At 44.4% G+C, this 23,472-nt stretch overlaps 1 protein-coding gene across 1 annotated transcript in view; it reads right to left on the reverse strand.

Moving 5' to 3' along the window:
• The window catches only part of PIGL (phosphatidylinositol glycan anchor biosynthesis class L), a 456,545-nt gene that overhangs the window by 312,428 nt on the left and 120,645 nt on the right, over window positions 1-23,472 (reverse strand). The window lies entirely within an intron of this gene.

Here is a 23,472-nt window from a genome sequence, read left to right on the forward strand (position 1 = left end):
TAGACGAACAAGCCCTCTTGAGTTCCTGCCATTTGCGGTCTTCCCATTCTCTTTTTTCCCCACACTTGGTTTTCCTATAGTTGCCCCGAGCCACTTTTACTATTCTAGGGTTCCTATTTTTTAATGCTAGACCCAACTCAGCTTGTGCTTCCATGCAAGATTTATTGTACCAGCTCTCTAGTTTTTTCCTTGGTTTTATCCTAGCAGAGCTTGGCTTGCAAAAATAGGATTTGAGGTAGGCAAAGAGGTCAGCATGGTCTTCCACAAGTGGTCTGTACTTCGCCCCGTTAGCCACATCTGGCCCTAACCTAGCTAATACCATGTCTACCCTGTCTTTAATGGCCACCAGAGATTCAGGTTGTTCAACAACTTTACACCACCTAAGGTGACGCTCATCATTTGTTAAGATAGTTTCTGGAACTGTTAGTTCTTCAGTTACACCTGCCATTCCCTCCACACCCAAGCTAAATAGTGAGGTTAAGGGATTATGATCTATGAGAGTCTTCACCTCCATGTCCACGAGAGAATGGCAAAGCTTTAGGTTTACAAGCAAATAGTCAATTTTACTTGACCTTATGCCGTTATCGTAGGTTTTCTTCCCCATCCTGTCAGACGGCGTTCGACCGTTTGCAGCCCTTAGCTGGTTTCCTAAACAGAACCCATTCAGGTGCAATGTGGCCTCGGTCCACTTACTTATAGGCCTGGTCTCAAGTTGGGGAACACCCCATCTTGAGTCCTCTTCCTCTGACAGATTTAGATCTTCATATCCTAGAGGCTCAAATGTTGTATTAAAATCACCCGCGATTAACTGCATTACACCGGCTGGCATAGATTCCATCAATGCTTCTAAAGCTGTTACAACCTCCGATTTTTTCCCACCAGGTACACCTCTGGCATAGACATTGATAATATCAATTTTTAGGCTAGACGGGAAAATGAGTCTTACTGCAAGAATGTCACAGTGTAAAACTGGAAGTAATTGAATACTGCAGCTTAGATTCTGCTTGACCCAGATCACCATACCTCCTACTGGTCGTCCCTTCTGCCCTCTCACAGCCGGGACATAGAAGTTCAGGTAGCCAAGTCTAAATACTGGTTCGACAGACCAGGTCTCTTGAAAGAGACAGATGTCAAATAAGTCAATAAAACTCAACCAGCATGGCAACGCTACCTTGGGCCCAATACCCGCCAGGTTCCAAGATACTAATGATGTTAGGCCAGCTTTACTTTGAGGCTCACCAACTGTATCATTCCTTACTGCTAGAGGATCAAGCAGCGGCAAATGTTTTGGGGCCATAAGAAGTAGGGGACTAGTTCTACATGGTACGATTTGGGAAGAAAGCTCACCCCCCTTTTGACTAATAGTTATATTTCCCTTATTCCCTTATTCACCTAAGACCCCATCACACCTATCGGTAGATTTACAATATTGGGCAGTTGCACTCACATTTAACTACATATTTGTCGTGCGCCTGTGCTACAATTTCTGTGACAACCTTCCTGCGTTTGTTGTCAATCGCAATCCTCCAACCCAGATAGGACCGTAAACCTATTGTACAATCTTACATTCCTATCATTGAAATGGTTCGGTACCTCACCCCTTGAAAAGGTATCTCTACGCAAATCCTGTGCTGGTGAATAAAAATAAAACAGTGGGAGTGATTGGATCATGGTCTGGGAAACATTTTGTGGCCAGTTACAAATGTGATCAACACATCTCCTGTCCCTAAAATTGATGATAATACAAATCTCCCCCAATAGGCTTTGTGGACCTGCCCACCCAGTTTACTCTCCTAACAAATAACATTTCTGCACATATATGGGATGGTAGAGGCCAGTTTGCGTTAAGCCAAAAAATACACTTATTCTTTAGTTCCATATGTGTCTCCCTCTTTCCCTGTTCTAGTGGTGGAACCCCTGCTAGTATTACCACATAAGGGGCTGACTCTGGGGGGAGTTATATGGTTGGCAGACTAGCTATGCCATGGGCTAAAGGAAAATTGGCCGCTGGACGAGGTTGTACTAGTGTTTTTTACTGGCCCCCATGTTTTTATCCCTTTCAATCTGGGCTGTTTGAACAGCCCCTCCCAGGTTAGTAGGAGGATTAACAACGCAGGGACATCAGGCTTATTTACTGGGGTATTTTTACTACCATTTAGCAAACCATTAGAATCTGTACCCCCGGCCGTTTGCCCTGTTAAACTTGCCTGCGTACAATGTGGGCCGCTACCCCGAATTCCCACCCGTGTCTGGACTGAAAGTTCCAGGCATACCAGTCTCGTCTCAATACAGTCCAGTCTCTCATGTATCGGGCGGATCAACTTCTTTACAGTAGATTCCAGCCTTTTCCAGAAGGAAGGACCCAGCACACCCAATAGTTCGCCCTCCACATTGGGCGATGGATTAGCTCCTTCATTAACTGGTGGCGATGAGTTGGAACATGCTAAGATACTTGGTGTAGTATTCTCCTTATTTGCTAACTCTTTTGCATTCTTTGATTTTTTTTGTCATAGATAGTGCTTGCACCCCTGGACGTTTTCTTTTTGGTGCTACACGCTTTAGATTAGGTACTGCACCCGCTTTAGCATTGCTGGCAGATCTAGTCTTAATATTGGGTGAGGTTAGTCTCTTTGAAGTGGTGCTCGGTTTAGTGTTGGACGTAGAGACAATAGGCACTGGTTCCGGGGATTCGGAGTGACCGGCTAACTGAAAAGTAGGAGGTAAGAGCAGGCAGCAAGGAGAGTCACAAGATGCCCCAATGGTACTCAAAAGACTGGTTATCATCAGTGCTATTCTTATTGTTGCCATGGGCACTGGTCCCATTGTTATCATCAGCGCTATTCTCATTGTTGGCATCAGCAATAGTCCCATTGTTATCATCAGTGCTATTCTCATTGTTGGCATCGGCACTAGTCTCATTGGTATCTTCAGCGCTATTCTCATTGTTGGCATCAGCACTAGTCCCATTGGTATCATCAGCGCTATTCTCATTGTTGTCATGGGCACTAATCCCATTGGTATCAACAGCGCTATTTTAATCATCATCAGCACTAGTCCCATTGTTGTCATCAAGGTTACTCCCATTCACTTAGAACAGGTCTTGAAAACACTGAAATGTGGTGCCTGTTGCGGTTGCTGTTGTCTTCCTGCAGATTTTGAAAAATCACTTGCTGTTGACTTTACTTAAAGAGCAGATCTGCCTTCCGAAGAATCGGACACAGTCTGGGTATCTGCTACAGGTGATTCTATAAGGTAGCCAGGCACTGACCAAAGCAACCTCCATGGCAGACAATGTATATGCTACGAATGTTGTCTGCTGTGAAGCTTAACGACTTCACCGTCTGCCAACCACATAAAAATAGGTAGACTTTGTTTTATAAACATCGCTATCCTGGGAGGTGTGAAAATGGCACCGAACAAAACACCGCTTCTTCCATTTAGTTGCTTCCCTGAGAAATGGATCCCAAAAAAAAACCAAGCCCGCGCTCGCCACTGCGAGCCATGTGGTTTCAATTATCGCAACCGTGTCTGGGCATGATAATTGAAACCACATGACGGCCAGTGTGCGTAATAGATACCAATAGGTAATGGGCAGAGCAATGCCCCGCCTTTGGCCTATTGCGTGCTCTCTTGGTAAAAAACACGCACGCAAAGCCCAATAGCGTGCCACAAAAGGAAAAGCACATGCCACCTGTGCCATTCCTAGGTCAGCTTCTGAAACCTAATTTTTATCTACTAAATGTCTTATGCTGGGCGAGCAATGCTGCACACTGCTACACTAGGCGCGAGATCTAAAAACATTTTATTTGGTGATGCACAAAAGGTAAATGTTCACAGAAGTCTACTTTCCACACATTATCATTTGAGTGCTCTATAGTTTTATCAGCAAAACTAAATGTCTGTGCAAATTTAGTGGCCATTCCAATTGTAAATGTATGGTGTGCAAATAAAAATGTGCTACTGCATGCTGCTTTAGGTACATTTAAAAAATCCCTCACCTCATGTCCATTCAAGGTAGGTGGGTCGCGAAAGTTTGTCATTCTAATAAGAGGGTTGGGGTTGTGTTAAATTCAATAAAATAAAGATGATGGGTCCTTGTTGTAATGTTCATGTAGTATATTTATTCTTGAGATTAGATAGAAGGTACAGCATTCAGGTAGGAATGTAATATGGTAAGAAACCCCACCGGGAGCAGATAGCTTCCTGCTCAGCCTCCAGGTAACTGATAAATCCCTTGAACAGCAACAGGTAGAATCCTGGATGACATCACAGAGACATGACATAGACAAGCAGACACTAACACTAAGGAGGGACAAAGAGAGAGGAAGAGCAGGATATAACACACCTCCCTCCTTTAATTGAAAAAATGAATAAGATGAAACTAAAGAAGGCAGAAGCAGAAAGGCAGAAGAAAGAAAGAACATAAATGCACCCAAAAAAATGAATAAGATGAAACTAAAGAAGGCAGAAGCAGAAAGGCAGAAGAAAGAAAGAACATAAATGCACCAGAAATAAACACCCTCTTCAACATGATGGAAAGAAGAGGTAATATCAAAGGGGCGCAGGCACAAAGGTTGTACAAGCACCGTAAGCTAACAAAAGAATGTAAGCTTAAATGAAATGAAAACTGAACATCTCAATACAAATGAGTAAAGGTACAGTATGTCTCAGTACCGTAGATAGAAAATGAAATATCAACTCCTCAAATTCGAATATTTTCGATTCCTCCAAAATAAAGTACAAAAAAATGAGCCCAACTCCTCAAAGTAAACATATGAACTCCTCTAAACATAGAGCACAGTAAAAGTGGTCCATGACAAAACGGCTCTTCACAGAAAATGCACAACTTCTCTATCAATCGAATAAAACTGCTCTAAAATAAAGCACAATAAAAATGAGCTCAACTTCTCAAAGTAAATACATGAACTCCTCTAAACATAGAGCACAGTAAAAGTGGTTCATGACAAAACGGCTCTTCACAGAAAATGCACAACTTCTCTATCAATAGAATAAAACTGAGCCCATGCAGCTCCTCACAGTAAGTAACTGAAAATCACCAATAAAACTGAGCCCTGCGGCTCCTGACAGTAAATAGATGAACTCCTCTAACCATAGAGCACTATAAGTGGTTCATCTGAAATGACAATAAAATTGAGCCCCATTGGCTTCTAATAGCAAGCGCATGAACACCTCTAACAATAGAGCACTATAAAGTGGTTCATAACAGAAATAAACATCAAAATTGAGCATCACTCAAGCTCATCATCACTAAGAATGAAAACAAATTGGAGCACCTCAACATAGTTGAGCACATAAATGACCCCAATAAGCATAACGCCTACGAATCATCACCAAAATGAAAGCAAATGAGCACCTCAACAAAGGTTGAGCCCAAACGTGGCTCCAGTAAAGTAGGCAATAATAGAATAAATTATTTCAAAATGTATCACTTGCAAATCCACACAGAAAAGAACATGTAACAGCATACATACATAACCTAGAAACAGAATTCTAAGCATTGAGCATATAAATCGATATTTAGCACACCACAGTACTTAGAAGAAATGCACTCAAGGGTAAATTACAGTGCAAACTACACATTGCATAAATTAGGAAATATGCAAAATTGTTCACAACATCTTAAACATAACAAATCAAAATAATAAAAGTAGTCACCGTTGTCATTTGAATGAAGGGAGACACAAACAGCTCTGTTGAAATCTCCATGGGAAAATTTAAAGAAAATCAAACAGTACCTTGTTGGAGAACACCCTTTTGTTTAAGGAAAATAAATAAATAAATACATAAATAAATAATTCATGAAACAGCAGACACTAACACTAAGGAGGGACAAAGAGAGAGGAAGAGCAGGATATAACAGGTTGTTAAAAGCTTGGGGCACTACTGTTCTAGAGCACTGACCATAAATTCTATAAGAAACCCCTGACTTTGTTCATTTCTGAAGGACATGCTTTACATTTTACAGCTTTTATACCATCAAGATGGCTCCAGGTGTACCACACTTTTGCCATAAGTTAGGAACATTAGCGCTCTAGTGTTCATTAGAACAAAGTGAGAATCTGCCGTTGATTATTAGGGAAATAAATTATAGACTGCTGTTGGGAGTATATGTTTTTCTCTTCATGACAATGTTTTACTGAAATAGATGAGGAGATTTGAGAACTTATAGTAAATATGCTCTATTTTAGCTTTCTAGAGTACTGACCATAATCTCTATGACTAAAAGAACCCCCTTGTAGTAATGACAATCTTTTGTGTGGTGTACCCACAGATGTTGTTGCCTTGGCTGTTTTTACTGGCTGTAGAATTCTGTCCACCATAGCCTTCTAACCAGTGGTAAAGTACCTGTGCTTTTCCTTTCAGAATTATGAAATTGCTATCCTACTAACTGGTACATTTAACTTACATACAAGTCCCAATTATATGGTACAAAATGTCCCTAGGGCCTGTTGGTAAACCCCTTGTGTGCGACGGATGGCCGTGAGCCGTCTGATGCCACAGTGGCCATATGCGCTGGTGCTTCCCTGTGGGCCGCCCTTCCTGTCATCCCCACCAGGGATGACAGCGGAAGTGCTTCCGCTGTCTCCCCCAAACCCCATGTCACACTGACGACATTCGATGTTGTCCGACGCGCTGGAAGCCATTTCTTTCCAGCGCATTGGGGGAGACAGGTACGTTTTCCCCTAGGAGTGAGGGGATTTGTACCAAATGTTCCAATGAGACATTGGAGAAAAGGAAAACCCATTTCTTTCCCCCAATGTCTCATTGGAACATTCCTGCTGCACGACCGCGCATGGGGCCGCGATCGTGTACCAGGAATGCCCACTAGATGCCAGGAATTTGTTTTTAGGCCAATTTCCGAAATGGCTGGGAGCGGGCCTCTTGGGGAAGGAATGCTCCCCTTTGGGGAGCAATTATGTTGACCGTTTCTGCCCCCCTCGGGGGCAGATTGGTTTGTGTTTTTTTCTCTTCTTTTATTACACATTAAAACATCAGGTATTTCTTTTTTTAATACATATTGGGGAGCCGCCCCTTGTGCAGGGGTTGCTCCCCTTCATTGGGGTGATTATTTTGGCTGTTTCTACTCCCCCTTGGGGGTAGATCAGCCTTATGTTTTTAGGTCCATCTGCCCCCAATGGGGGGCAAAAGCCACTAGACCCCAGGTTTTTTTTCAATGTGGTTGTTAGGGAGCAGGCTCTTGGGCAAGGGTCGCTCCCCTTTATGGGGTGATTATTTTGCCTGTTTCCGCCCCGCTTGGGGACAGATTTGCCTTACGTTTTTAGGCCCATCTGCCCCCATGGGTAACAAAAGCCACTGGACACCAGGGTTTTTTTCAATGTGGTTGTTGGGGAGCGGCCCCCTTGGGCAAGAGTCACTCTCCTTTATGGGGTGATTATTTGGGGTGAGCAGCCACTACAACGTGGGCATTACCGGGGTGATTATTTTGGGGTGAGCAGCCATCACAACGCGGGCATTACCACGCGCTGCCATTACGACACTGCTTTTACAACGCAAGTTGTTTCAACGACTTGCGCTGGAGGGTGCTGTTGGAAAAGGAATAGTTTAATTTTCTATTCCAACACCTTCCCTACTGTAACGTGGGCTGGAGTTGGAATAGAAAATTAAACTACTCCACTATCCAGCGCTTACAGCGCAAGTCGTTGTAAAGACTTATGTTGTAAAAACAGGGTCGTAATGGCACGCAGGGTAAAAGCTTGCGTTGTAATGTTATACTCCCTTATTTTGGGCATTTCTGCCCCTCCCCTCCCCTGAGGGCAGATCGGCCTTATGTTTTTAGGCCCGTCTGCCCTCAAGTGGAGCAGAAGTCACTAGACACCAGGGATGGCTGAATGTTGTTGTTGGGTTGCTCCCCTTTTAGGGGGTGGTTATTTTGGTCGGTTCTGCCCCTTTTGTTGGCAAATAGGCCATATGCTTTTAGGCCCACCTGCCTCTAAGGGTGGCAGAAGCCACTAGACACCAGGGATGAACAAAAGTTACTTACCTGTAATCTGTGGTTCTCCAGCATTGGTGTCTGGTGAATGGTGTCTTTCATAGATTCACATGCCTGAATCATTCCCCGCCGTCGGAGTAGGAGTCTCATGGTACATAAAATAGCAATAATATGTAGATAATAACCAAAAAACCTTGGTAATAACTAACTAGGAAGTAAAGTAGCCCTAAGACACAAGAGAAAAAACTTCCACACTCATGACTATGAAAGTCATTTTGTATTATCCAAACTGCAGCCAATCAGGCGACAGCACCCACCAGAATGCTCTCCCCAGAGGCTCAGGCTCTCAGATTATCTCGCATAGGAGTGAACCAAAAAATTATAGCCTAAAACAGCCTCTGAGGGGAGGTGGGCGGGTTGCATGTGAATCTATGAAAGACACCAATACTGGAGAACCACAGATTACAGGTAAATAACTATTGTTCTTCTGCAGTATTGGGGAGTCTTTCATAGATTCACATGCCTGAATCAGAGTAGATAGCAGTACAAACCATATTACTCGTTAAACGCTCCTTGTATCACAGTATGTATGTAAACATGTATCAAACACAGCCTGAACAGGGTATGAAACATATATAAATATCATATTGCTTTCAAAAGGTATACTGTGCCAGAAGAATAACACGTAAGAATAAGCGTCTAAAACGAGTACAGTGGAGGAGGGAGAACAGAGGCTCACCTTATTTGAAAAGATTTCGGAGAACTGCTCATCCCACTGACGCATCTGCATCACTTGCAGCATCCAAACAGTAGTGTTTGGTAAACGTGTGTCTGCTGGACCAGGATGCCGCTTTGCAGATCTGATTAAGAGGAACATCAGCAAAGAGAGCGGTGGAAGAGGAAACCGCTCTAGTAGAATGTGCTCGCGGCATGGAGTGTAGAGGTCTTCCCGCCTGTTGATGACACAGACTAATTGTCCAGGACATCCAACGAGCTATAGTTTGTTTGGATACAGAGTAACCTTGACGTAGCCTTCCATATGCTACGAATAGCTGATCTGTTTACCGAATTGTTGCAGTTCGTTGCAGATAGAACTTGAGACATCTCCTGATGTCAAGGGAATGCAATGAATGATGTCTGCCGCTGTTTGAGGATTTGGAAAAAATGTTTTCAGAATTATTGGTTCATTGAGGTGAAAGTCTGAAGGAACCTTAGGTATAAAGCTTGGATTGGTACGAAGCAGCACTGAGTTTGACGTGAATTGTAAGAAAGGAGACTTGATCGTGAATGCCTGAATGTCGCTGACCCTTCTTGCTGATGTCAGCGCCAACAGTAGAGAAACCTTCCACGAAAGGAACTTAAGATCCACTTTATGAATAGGCTCAAAGGGGTGCCGCATGAGCTGACATTTCTTGGAGCTCTTCGGGACCTTTTGGAACTATTAAGAGGCGCTAGGGGAGAACCTGCTTGTGGACCCTGTGTTTTTGTGTGGAGCAGCGTAACAGGACTGCGAGGACCAGCAGCCCGTTACCACCACAACTGTGTGCCTCTTCCCGCCCCTGCTTTTCGCGCCCCTACCTGCATATAACATCTAACGGCCCCCGCTTCGCAGCCGCCGTTCGCAGTGTGCTGACATTTCTTGGAGCTCTTCGGGACCTTTTGGAACTATTAAGAGGCGCTAGGGGAGAACCTGCTTGTGGACCCTGTGTTTTTGTGTGGAGCAGCGTGTCGGGACTGTGATGACCAGCAGCCCCGTTACCACCGCAGCTGTGTGCCTCTTCCCGCCCCTGCTTTTCCGCGCCCCTGCCTGCATAGAACTTCTCACGGTCCCCGCTTCGCGGGAGCCATTTGCAGTGTGCTGACATTTCTTGGAGCTCTTCGGGACCTTTTGGAACTATTAAGACGCGCTAGGGGAGAACCTGCTTGTAGACCTTGTGTTTTTGTGTGGAGCAGCGTGACGGGACTGCGAGGACCATCAGCCCCGTTACCACCGCAGCTGTGTGCCTCTTCCAGCCCCTGCATTTCCACACCCCTCCCTCAGTGTATTTAACTTGTGTGGTGCTCCGGCTGCGCGGTACGCGCACGGTTGTGCGCCGGGAGAAGCCCGGGCAAAGGGTGGGCCGTCTAAGGCCGTCCAAGGTCGTTCGAAGCCGGGCTGGGCCCCCCCCCCTTAAATTGTGGTTTGATGCGGAGTTTTATGATTCCACATCAGCCTACAAGCCCTTTAATATTGATGTGTTTTCTTTCCTGTGTCTAAGCCTATAGGAACCAGTTACAATGTCACTACAGTCTGGGAAGGATAGAAATGTAACCCTTTCATCCACGGGCGGGGTGGTTACTGGAACTTTGGACCAATTTTTTAAATGGGCAACGGTAATTTTAGAAAAAGAAATAGCCCTCACAGAGAAACGCTTGTCCCTAGATCTCATAACGGGGAAGCGCTCGTCTCTAAGCCTAATTGGGTCAGTGGTCTCCCCTGAACCACGAAGACCATTAGATCCCTCAGCTGCTCAGGGCTCCAGCTCTAGTCCTATGCTGGTAGCCCCTGATAATGTAGCGGGTTGCTCTACCTTAAACACAAATTCAACTAGCACGGTCTCTAGCAGTTCTAATTGTAGAGTTTTAAATTCTTCCTCGCCACATAGTTTCCCCTAATAGTCCAGAACCAGGGCCCACCAGCTAATATTAAACATAGCAAACAGAAAAGAGGGGGCGGTCCTCAGAAGGGTGGGCTTGGCAAAATTAAAAAGAAAAATAGCAAAATTCCGGCTCCACATGTTCCTGCCCAGCCCCCCAGCCCGCCTAGGGTCCCTACAGATTTTATCCTACAATCCCCCATTTGTGGTATGGATGATGCTGGGTTCCTGGGTAAAAGGGAAATTCTAGTCAAATCCTTGATGTTACCCTTACTGGAGAGAACTAGGATGATCAATTCTAAACAAGATCATATAGAGAAGCAAGTTATAGCAAATTCCAGTACCCTGGATAATCTTGTAAGAGGTATGGATAAGACAAATGATCTAGTCATTGCTCCCCAAGGTTTGGGGACTGGTAATGGTTCAAGGGTGGTTCAACAAGCTACTATTGATAAGCCTAACATCCAGTCTGGACGACCAGGTACGGAGAAGCGCCCTGTAGTTAATAAAAAACCCTTAGGTATTACCAGGGACAGGGGCTTGGTGGCAGGCGCGGTGCCTAGAACGCAGACTTCATCGTGTGCACTACACACAGGTAGTAAGTCTAATGGGTATTCCTCGCTGGAGAAGGAGGTCATTAAACAGCGACTCCCTTGTGTAAATCTTCCCCCAGAGTTCGCACCTTACACTATTATATAGGTGGGAGTACCAGCAATTGGGGTGGAGAAACCAGAATCACAAAGGGAGCTGAAAAATAAAGTCATTTATTGGCTCAATAAGAACAGAACTCTTCTTCCCTCCTCCAACACCGAGATTCTGGGTGTTAGAAAGGTGAGCTGGGTGGGACACAGTCCAAAGGATTTAGAGGGAGATTGTGTTATCGTGAATTTTAGGGATCCCTGGGTGGTCGACTTCATTCGTAGAGAACCAAGGTTTGGGAGAGTGGGTGATGTTCAATCATTGGGCCTTGATTATTTTTATCCCCGGACAAACTGTGGTCCATTCGACCCCAAACCGAAATTCCGTCGGGGTAGACCATGTGGTGAAAACCCTTTTGATCGGGTGGTGCAATATCCTCCCTTGTCAAATAGGTATGAGCCCTTTACTGATTTAGAGGGGTAGATTGACTCTTGAATTCACCTGGTGGTAATATTTTGTCCAAGCAATCTGGAAGGTTTTCCTTGGAGGAGAGTTCACTGGTGGATGGAGTCGCCGTTGGTAGTGACACTGTACCTTGCAGAACTATAGGGGAGGAGAGGGTGGGTCAGGAGGCCAGCATTGGCTTGGTACGGCCTTCCCTGGCTTCCCTAGCCAGAGAGTCCCCAGTTAGAGAACCCCCGATAGAGGGTGGGTGGCCACCAGGGTCCAACCTGAGGGTGTCAGAACAAACACAATAAACCACACAGGACGCTCTTCTTAAAATAGGTTTGTGGAACATTGCAGGGCTAAATAGCAAATTAGTTAAAGGAGAGTGGGCCGATTTTGTGCATAACCATGACATCCTAATATTTCAAGAAAGTTGGGCCCCTGACCCTATCCACATTCTAGGGTATCTCAATTTCTATAAACCTGCCACCAAGGCCAGAATGGGCAGAGCGTCAGGTGTTTTAACTATTTGGGTAATGCAGTCTCTTAGATACAGGCCTACAGAAGTGACAGTACAGATTCTTATCGCGCGAGATCTACACAGCGAGATTGCCGATAGTGGCGCCAAAATTTAAACTTTAAAGGAAGTCCGAATTAAGCAAGCTTAGCTGAGCGGTGACACAGGACCGACGGCATGCCGTTTACATCTTTCAACAACTAACCAGGTATGTTAGAGCATGAATGCAGGGCAATACATAGAAACCAGTGAGCTGCGAAAATATAAGGATTCACATAATTTATACAGTTAGCGTTTAGTCTTAAAAGACACCTCTGTATGTTTTTTACGCCTAGCTTTTCGAGAGACGGCGGGTGTGAGGAGGCGAAGATATTGGGTATCCAGAGAACCACAACGTTTCAAGACCTTTGCAGATAGGGTTGGAACTTAAGGCATTCTAAAAATCCAGGTAGTAACATTAATACTCTAATATTAACTCGTTGTAGTTCTATGACACAGAGCCGATATCTGATAGAGCTACAAATAAATTTTACAGATGACCTAGGCGAACATACAGCACAGCTATACGATCGGAGAAGCACTATCTCGTAATCTCGGCAACAGAACACAACGTCATAACGGAGACTTGGCTGTGTATTAAAGCAGGTAGAAGCCTATTTTAATAGGTCTAGTATGATACCCGTATCATTTTAAGTATAGTCATAGAGATGTTAATATATATATTTCCCACCCCAGGAGCAAGAATTTGGAACTTAAACCTTCTATCTCTGAACATATCGACTTAAATCTATACATCGTGCACCTTTAGTGAAAATATCGGGTACGATAATATCAGAATATATTTAAATAAAAGAAACAACCGCTGACAACCACAGAGGTGCCAGTTATCACTTTGTATGCTTCAATTTTAGATCTCCCCTCTTACATCCAGAAACACTGACGCCGTCAGAGACGTTCAGAATCCGTGAACTGGTTATTCAGCTTCAGTGCATACCTGTGCAGTAAAGGTATGAAGGGTTAAAATCTATACAATTAACTCAGCAAACACATTCAGGGGCCAGTAACTAACATCCAGTATTGAACCTACAATATATCCATGTGCCCCTTCCATACATCCTTTTAGTATTATGGTATCTCTCCGTGTTTAAATATCTTTTTCCCCTATGAAATGCTACCCTCCTTTCTCCCCATTATACGGCCCCCGTAGGATATCGCAGCAATACTGTCCCATTTCTAGCTTCCATCTGCAAGCATTAGAGTAATAACATGTGCCAACACTTAAGGAATATACTAAGAAGCTATGCAACTGTTGTAAATAATGTATATAAACGTTTAGATAACGGATGAGAAAATTGTATAATATGTATATAAATGTACAGGTCTATAGAAAAATGTATATAAATGTAGAAACCCTAGCACTCAGTAGGTAAGGATCGGCTTTTAGTAGAGGGATAATCACGGCAGATGAATAATTTGAACAAAATCATGTATATATAAAGAAGAGAAGAAGTAATTGTTAGACGTTGTTTGTGAATAACATTTTGAAATAGACAAAATACTAAACTACTATCTCTCATCATTATAGCTACTTTTTATGCAAAAAAAAGAAAATGCAGAATTCCTGAGGAAGGCAATCGGCCGAAACGCGTTGAAGGGAATATATTCTGTATTCAAGAAATGAAATTATGAACTGTTTAAATTAAGTTATTTAAGAATTAATCAGTGTAAATTTATTGTCATGTGTTATATGTAAAAAACTGCAAAAAAAACAAAAAAGTGTTGATAAATTGTACAGTTGAAATAAGATATGGGGAAAAAAACTATATACTTTTAAAAAATAAAATAGAAATATTCAACATAAGTTAGTTGGTGGAAATCAGTCTATTGAAAAACAACGTCTTGCTTACTCTGAAGTAAATGTGCACGTAACCCGGTGTGTACGGTTCACTTTTACAAATAGTACTATACCTTGCTAGGGTTCATCCTTTAAGGCAGGGGCCCCGATTTTCCAAAACAAACAAGCTGGAAAGGCACCGGGTATGGACCGTATTCCGGCAGACTTATTTAAATATGATTCGTCGAATTGGGTGCCGTACATCACCCTATTAGCCAATGCCATCACGAATGTGGCTCCGATCCCGGACTCTTGGCGGAGGGCCGAAATATTACCCATATTTAAAAAGGGGGACCATTCGGCCCCGGGGAACTATCGCCCCATTAGCTTAATTGATGCAATTCAGAAAATCATAGCTAGGATGGTGTTGGCTAAAATCCAGGCTTGGATGGATCTCGAGAATATTTTATCCCCCATGCAGGCTGGTTTTAGATCCTGTGTCAGTACGATCGACCAGGTGTTTAGATTTATTCGTATCTATTGGAAGGTGGTGACCTTGGTGAAGGAACTATTTATGCAGCGTTTGAAGACTTAAAGTCTGCTTTCGATCTTGTCCCAAGAGCTAAGTTATGGGTTGTTTTAGGAACTATGAGTATGCCGCACGATCTTCTAGATTTAGTAATAAGATTGGAGGAAGCAGCTATGTCCTATACAGCTTGGCTGGACCATGCCTGCTTACTCTTGGCTCCCCCCAAAACCACCTACTCCACCCGGGCAATTCCCGCTGCTCCCTGGTTTACAGAACAAATCAGGGAACATAAAATACGGTGTAAAAAGCTGGAGAGGATCTGGCGAATGAATTATTGTGATTCAGACAAGCAAATCCTTAATTCAGAGCAAAGTCGTTATAAAGAAAGAATCTTACAAGCAAAAAAGACTTTCCTTACAAAACAGATAGAAGCCAGCAATACCCCCAAAGAATTATTTCAAAAGGTCTCATCTTTAGCAAACCCAAAAACTACAGAAATTCCCCCTAGTCTTCCACTCTGTGAAAGTTTGGCCACCTTCTTTCGAGAAAAGGTAGAAAACATCTTCTTTTCCCTAGACAGCCTAGTTAAGACACCTCCCTCGAGGGAGGGCCCGGAGCCATTCAGCTCTTCGGTAACACTCCATCACTTTCAGCCCATTACTGAAAAGGAAGTAGTGAGGCGCCTACTAAAAATTAAATCAGGCTCCCCTCATGATCCTTGTCCTACTGCAATAGCCAAACTAGCCCCAGACGTCATTGCAAGTGGACTTACTCCCCTTTTTAATCAGATGCTGGAGAAAGGGGAATATCCATCCAGATGGAAGCGAGTCTCCATCCTGCCCCTGCTAAAAAAAAACAATCTAGACATCACCAAGATGAATAACTATCGACCGATCGCTCGACTTCCCCTCCCAGCTAAAATAATGGAAGGCAGCCTGAATGCACAACTAAGCGCCTTTTTAAAAACAGGGGATCATCTTGACCCTTCCCAACACGGCTTTCGTGCGGAACACAGCACGGAATCCGCCCTGATCAAATCAGTGTAAGACATCAGGCAGGTGATGGATGCAGGAGGCAGAGCGGCCCTTATTCTGCTGGATCTCTCCGCGGCCTTCGACGCGGTCCACCACAAATTGTTGGTGGACCGGTTGAGGGCCTGTGGAATTCAGGGAAAGGCACTAAAAATCTTACAGGCCTTCCTGTCCGACAGAACCCAGTCAGTGGCCCTAGGAGACCATGAATCGCATCCATTTGTGTTGCCCTGTGGAGTTCCCCAGGGGTCTTTACTTAGCCCCACCCTTTTTAATGTTTATGTGGCGACCCTTGCCCCGGTGATTCGATCGTTCGGTTTTCACCTCACGGCATGTGCGGACGACACACAGATAGTGGTGTCACTTTTACCCGGCAATACTGACAACACAGCAGACAGATTCAAAAACTGCATGCACGAGGTGGGCTGCTGAACTTAATTCCTCGAAGACAGAAGTACTGCTCTTTGGAGCTAGGGATAACTTCTGGTCCCCGAGATGGTGGCCAGATGAAATGGGACCTCTCCCCTCGCCGGTGGATAAAGTAAAAAACTTGGGCATACTAGTGGACAACTCCTTGTCCTTCAAACCCCAGATTAATGCACTTTCTTCCTCCCTGCACTATACCCTCAAAACCATCAGAAAAATTCTCCTGTATTTGGAGAAGGAACACAGGAAAACTATCGTTACAGGTCTAGTGCTTTCACGCCTGGACTATTGTAACAGCTTGATGTTAAACGCCCAGCAGAGTGTTCTTAATAAACTCCAACTATTGCAGAATGCAGCCGCCCGCCTGATCACCGATACTCCCAAATTCGCATTGGTAGCTCAGGACCTGGTGACTCTACACTGGCTGCCAATTCGTAAGAGAATTGCTTTTAAAGCACTATGCATGGTCTTTAAGGCCCTACATGGTATGGGCCCTAGATACATGAAACGTCTTTTCCACTGGCATAAACCAGCACGAACCCTGATATCGGGGGAATTGGCTCTGGTTACTGTCCCCAGAATTAAAAGAGCTCACTGGGGAGGCAGGAGCTTCTCCCTTGGGGCGGCAGAGGCCTGGAACAAACTTCAACAAAGATTTCCTGTTACTCGTGGTGTACGCCAGGGGTGTGTACTTGCACCGACTCTGTTTTTATTATTTATCAACTAGGGTTGTGCAGTATTTTGGGGATACACCGACAGATGCCCCTGACCTAGGTGGTACAAAGTTCCCACTTCTTATCTTCGCAGATGACACCCTTGTCCTATCTAAAACTCAAAAGGGGCTCCAAACTGCATTAAATAAGTTTGAGGAATTTTGCAAGCACAACGACCTCCAGGTTAATGTGAGTAAGACCAAATTTATGGTGCTAACCAAAAACAGGCAGTTGGTGAGTCATGTTAGTATGAATGGCATTGAGCTAGAGCAGGTGCAAGTGATGACTTACTTAGGGGTTGTTTTAGAAAATAGGCTTAGATGGAAATCGCAGCTTGATGTACTTTCCCTGAAATTCGCCCATTTGACTGGGTGTCTTATCAAGGAACAGAGAACTTCCCTAACAAAAAGGATTGGTCCCGCACTTAAAATATATAATGCTAAAATAAGTTCTGCAATTTTGTATGGTGCGGACCTTTGGGGCTACTCGGACCTATCGTCGCTGGTTAGAGTACAAAACAAATTCCTTTGTAACTTGGTTGGCCTTCCCCAATCTATCCCCATGAAGCCCTTGTTACTGGACCTGGGTTGTCATTCTATGGATGAAACTGCCTGGTTCAGGAGTGTTGCTTTGTGGAGGAGGATATGGACAACTCCGGAACTTGCACTCTTTGGTAATGAAATTCTAGAACTTATAGGCACATGCATCAAAGGATTTTGCGATCGCAAACGGTGCGAATCGCAAAAATCGTCCGTTTGCGATCGCAAAATCTACTTTTGGAACGCATGAAGGGTGAAGGGCCTCGCAATTTGAGAATTCTCTAATATTTGCGAATTGTCAAATTGTGATTGCATTTAAGGAATCGCATTTTGCGATTCCTTAAATGCAATGCATAAAACTTAAAAAAATTGCGATTTCGCAATTAGGGGGAGCAAATTACCATGAGGTTGAAACTCATGGTAATTTGCGAAAAATTTGAAAAATGCACTTTTGCGCATTTTTCAAAGTTTCATGTTGTGCACACACATGCCCCAAGGGCATGTGTGTGCACAACATATTTGCACAGATTGATTTCAGGGGTGCAACAGGGTGTCCTTTGGACACCCCTGCACCCTTGAAATCGCATTCTCAATTTGCGATTCGCTAATTGCTAATCGCAAATTGAGAATGTCTCCCCATTCATTCCTATGGGCCTCTAGGCCCATAGGAATGAATGGGGAGGTATTCCTTAATTGCGACTCGCAATTTGCGAGTCGCAATTAATGAATATTAAGAAATCGCAATTTATTTAGCGATTTCTTGATGCATTGCATTTTGCAATTCCTTAATTGCGATTCCTTATTTTTCGCAATTAAGGAATCTCAAAAAGCAATATTGATGCATGTACCTGTTAGATCCATTGTGGGATCAGGTAATCTTCCCTGGTTCAGAAATGTAAAATCGATATTGGATAATATGGGTCTCAGTCAGTTATGGTTGGCCCCTGGAAATAATGCCTTTCCTTATAAAAAGGAATTTAAGGCACTTTATTGGGCGGCCAAAAGAAACCAGCTTATTGACCAATATGATTCTACCTCTCTGACTGGCAGGTTTTTGGATCATAAGCTCGACCCCTCGCTAGAGGATTACTGGGATGTTAATACCAAGAGTAGCGATAGGAAGCTATATCACCAGTTTAGGGTCGGGTCGCTACCATTGAGATATTTTACAAATAAGTGGCGGGGTCAGTCCAAAGAGTTTTGTCCCTGGTGTAGGGACCAGAAAGAGTCATCTGGCCATGTTTTCTTTGTCTGCCCTGCTTACCTAGCCCCCCGGAGAAAATGGTTAAAACCAATCTGTAACAACCTGAGAACACGGGTGGGTCAGGAGGCTCTATGGCTTTTGAGGACAAACACATCTGATCCTGTGGCCATAGCCATAGCAACATTTTTGGGTTGGACATGGATTATTAGAGAGAGGCATCCACATGACCCGGTTAGTTGATCTATTGATTGTTTTAAATTGTAATATACTTCTGGTACGTCTTTAATTATAAATCTAATTATGTTTTATGTATCTTATTCAATTAGACTGTATGACAGGTCTAATCCATCATTTGGTGAGAATTGTGTTCAGAAATCAACTTTTTTAACTAAGTCTTAATGCTTTTTATTATGTAGGGTACACGCTGTAACTAGTTAGAATAGTGTTTTATGAATGTCTTTTATGATGGAATATTTCGAAATAAAGACGTATGAACTGAACTGAGTACTACATTCAAAAGCCTGGATGGATGCAGACACCGAATAGGAGGAAACATTCAAAAGAGTCTTTTAAAAAATTGCTGAATAGAGAGAGTTAGAGCCATCTTGACGGAACCTCAATATGGCTGCCAAGAATACTTTCAACGTGGAATGTGATAACCCAGATCTAGCCAAATGAAGAAAGAACGGTAAGATTTGTTCTGGCTTGGTCTGAATTGGATGTAAGTTGGCAGAATGACACCAAGCACAGAATCTCTTCCATTTGAGTTTGTATGTCTTAATCGTTGCAGGTGCTGCATTGGTTCGGTATTGGTGGAAACTGAATGGGTTTGCACTCCGAGAGAAGGAGAAGCTCAGTGAACCAGTATTGGCGAGGCCATCTGGGAGCAATGAGGATGATGCAACACGGTTATTTCTTCATTTTGTGGATGACTCTGGGAACCAACGGAATCGGAGGAAAGGCGTATGCATATATCTGAGACCAATTAATCGAAAGCGCATCCCCGCATGATTGTTTGTGGGGAAGCCAGTTTGCAAAGTGTGGGCATTTGCAGTTCTGAATTGTCGCAAACAGATCCAGATCGGGGTGCCACCACTCCCGAAAGACTCGGTCCAGTGTTGGTTGGTGGATCTCCCATTCGTGATTGGATGTTGCCGCCCTGCTGAGAGAATCCGCTAGTACATTGGAAATCCCGGGAACATGGACCGCTGAAAGAGTGATCTTGTGACCCAGAGCCCAATCCCAAATCTGCTGGGCTTGTTGGGAGAGAAGGGCTGACTTTGTCCCGCCTTGTTTGTTTAAGTAACGCATACGTGTTGTACTGTCTGTCCGAATTAGTACTGAGGACTCTTGTATGACTGTTCGAAAAGATTTCAAGGCCAAGAATATGGCCCGCAGCTCCAGGAGGTTGATATGCCACTTCCTTTGTTGTACATTCCACTCTCCTTTGACAGTCATACCCTGAAGGTGCGCTCCCCATCCCTCGAGGGAAGCATCCGTGGTGATGGTAAACTGTGGCATCGATGGGGTATGTGAATAATGTCGAGCGACCCCGAAACCTGCAACCATTAGAGGTTGAGCTCTTCTTGTAGAGGTCTCATTCTGGGACGACAGTTGGTATTAGAGGGATGCAGGATGAGATCATCCCGAGGAAAGATTTGAACTTTCGAACTGAAACAAACTCTTTTTCTTGTAGTTGGCGAGCCATCTTGCAGATCTTGTGTTGCCTTTCTCTTGAGACAAAAGCCTGAGCGAGATGGGTATCCAGTGTGGCTCCCAAAAAAGCCTTTCTTTGAGATGGAATGAGATGAAATTTGTGGAAGTTGATGGCGAGACCCAGAAACTGGAAAAGAGACAGGCATCTCTGAACATGTGCGCTTGGCATTGCAAAAGAACTGGCCTTGATAAGGCATTCGTCCAGGTAAGGGAAGATTTGAATGCCCTCTAGGCTGAGATGTGCTGCTACTGGGGCTATCATTTTTGTGAAAAGATGGGGCGCTGAGTGAAGGCCAATGGGGAGAACTTTGAACTGAAAATCCCTGCCAGCCACTCTGAATCGTAGAAATGTTCTGTGCTTGGGGAGGATTGGCACATGAAAGTAAGCGTCTTGAAGGTCGAGGGTGGCCATGTGAACCCCCATTGAAAGAAGCTGGAGTATTTCTTGAAGGGTTAACATTCGGAAGGTCAACTTCTTTAAGTACTTGTTGAGGGCACGTAGGTCGAGGATGGGACGCCATTCCCCTGATTTATTCCTCATGAGGAAGAATCCGGAGTAAAAGCCTGTTCCCTTTTGCAAGTAAGGAACTTTTTCGATCACCCCCTTCCGAATCATTGAGTGTATTTGGGTGAACAACTCCTGGATATGAGCTGGAGATGGGCCCTTGGGAGGAGAATTTGAGGACATTTTTACGAATTCTAAACTGTGTCCTCTGGCCACTATATTCAGGACCCACTTGTCTGTAGCAATTGCGGACCAATTTCAGTAGTATTGAGATGGTGGCAGGCAGCGTGTCTCACTGTTTTTTATTCGAATCTCTTCCACGGTAGGAGGACTTTCTTCTGGACTGCGTGTAAGAGTTACCCCTTTGTCCGTAAGACTGCTGTTTGTAGGGTTGATACCGTTGCTTGGATTGAGAGGTTTGATATGACCTCTGCTGATTGTAATTTCCTCAAAGATCAGCGTCCTTTAGCTCCTCGAAAGGACTACTTCCGAAACTGCAGGCTACCCAAAGATCGCAACGTTTCAGTGTCTTTCTTTATAGCCTGTAGAGCCTCGTCAACATGCTGGCCAAAGAGAAACTCGCCATCAAAAGGCATGTAAATTATTTTGGTCTGGACCTCTTGGCGAAACGATGTGGACTTCAGCCATCCTTGTCTTTTTAATACCGCAGCACCTGCTAGCTGTCTGAAGCCTGTAGACGCCATGTCTACTGCTGCATCGATTATCTCTGCTGAAGCAAGCTCGCCCTCTCGCAATATCTGCTTTGCCTCAGTTCTTGCAGGTTCTGGTAACATCTCAACATAGGGGGAGATGTCGGACCACATCTGCCTGTCGTATCTCCCTAATATTGCTAGGGAGTTTGCAGCTCTTACAGTGGTTGCAGCCATCATGGAGACCTTCTTTCCGATGGAATCTAAGCGCCTGCCATCTCTATCAGGTGGAGCTGAAATAGGTGAAGAGGGGTTCCTGGCACGTCTTTGCGCCGCTTGAGCGACAACAGAATCAGTCTGAGGTTGTCCTATTAGGCTTGCAGGAGATTTTGTCCGGTGCATTGTACTTTTTGTCTAATCGGGACAATACAGCCGGAAGGGAATTGGGTGTTGCCATCATTTTTAAACCTTCTTTCCATATGAACTCAATTATGGGAATCGTTCTGACTTGTCTTTGCGGCTGATCTTTAAAATCATAAAGAAAGCACTTGTCTTTCTTTGTTTCCATTGAGATCAAGAATCTCTTAGTAGCCCTCTCCATCAGTACATGAAAAACTACTGGAGGCGAATCAGCCGCAGCTGGAGCCGAAGGTGATGATGTCTGAATCTGATACTCATCCCACTCTGATAGACTAGATTTATCATCCACTTCTCCTTCTTCTCTATCCTCATCAGTGGTGTTCGCTTCTTGAGAGTGATGAGAAGGTGCTGGAGACTGTGGTCTTGGAGAACTCAAAGTGGATATAGAGGCCTGAGGCATGGGAGTGGATGGAAGGGATGCCGCCGACTCCGAAGGAGGAAAACGACAATAGTAATCCTGTAACATATACTGTAAATGATCAAGAAGCGCCAGATGCATCTGTGCTGAGGGCACCGTGGATGGAGCTTGATCTACAGATTCAGAGAATTGTTCTTCGTCTGGATCCTCCTCTTGATATTGAGCAGTTCCGATGGACTAGTAGCAGTGCGGAAAATGTCATCAATGTTAGATTTCTCCTCATCGTCATCTGAATCCAGCAATTGGTCAGGCAATTTAAGCGGTGATAGAACTTGTAATGAGGAGCCACGTCTCTGAAGCAAAGAAGGTGACGTAATTGGTTGGCCAAAGGAGGTCTTAGATGGTGTAGAAGACCATACTTGCACATCAGTACATTTTGATAAAAATGGCGTTGACGGTTTCGTTGTAGACGGTGCAGTCGTCGAAGACGCCGGCGTCGACAAGACAGTCACTTTAAGCGATGGTGTAATCTTTGTCGATTATATTTTCGACGACAAGGAATCCTTCATCAACGACGATGATGTTGTCGAAGGGACATTTTTAGTTGACAATGAAGCTGTCGATGTCTTCGTCGATGGTGGGATCTTCGTCGTCGGAGCACTCGTCGATGAGGTAGTCTTCGTCGACGGTGGGGTCGTCGACTTCAAGCTGGTTTTCGTAGACGAAGCACTCGCCGGCAGAATCTTTCCTTTTTTATTCGGCGACGGAGCGTCGACGATGGAAGGCATTATCTTCGTCGACGAAATAGGCCTTACCGTGACGGAGACCAGCGCCGACGGTAAAGAGGCCGACAACATTATCATCTTGGGCTTAGGAGATGAGAAGATTACCGTTGACGTTGAGGTGGCATCGACGATGATAATCGACGACGATGGGACTTTTTCTTCTGAGGTAAAAACTTCTCAGGAAGCCGCTTATATGTCAAAGACTTTCCAGTCTTTTAAGGGGGCGAAACAGATCCAGAAGGTGGAGAAGCCTTTTTACCAGAAGACAGGCCAGAGCCATTGGAGGGCTGAGCTTTCCTCAACACCTTAGCCCCAGTGGAAGATGAATCTTCCTCAGCCTTCCTTTTCCTTGAAGCTATAGATGACCCTGAAGCCACACTTCCCACCTCAGAAAGAGGGTTGTCTTGATCTTTTATCTTCTGCAGCCACAGAAGAAGGCGTCTTTCCCTGTCCCTGAGGGTCTTTTGAGGGAAGGTCCTGCAGATTTTACACTCTCTCACCTCATGATCAGGATAAAGGCAGTAAATGCACTTTTTGTGGGGATCTTCTTT

This window comes from Lissotriton vulgaris, chromosome 2_1 (assembly GCF_964263255.1).
Source record: "Lissotriton vulgaris chromosome 2_1, aLisVul1.2, whole genome shotgun sequence".
In the NCBI taxonomy this organism is placed as follows: domain Eukaryota; kingdom Metazoa; phylum Chordata; class Amphibia; order Caudata; family Salamandridae; genus Lissotriton; species Lissotriton vulgaris.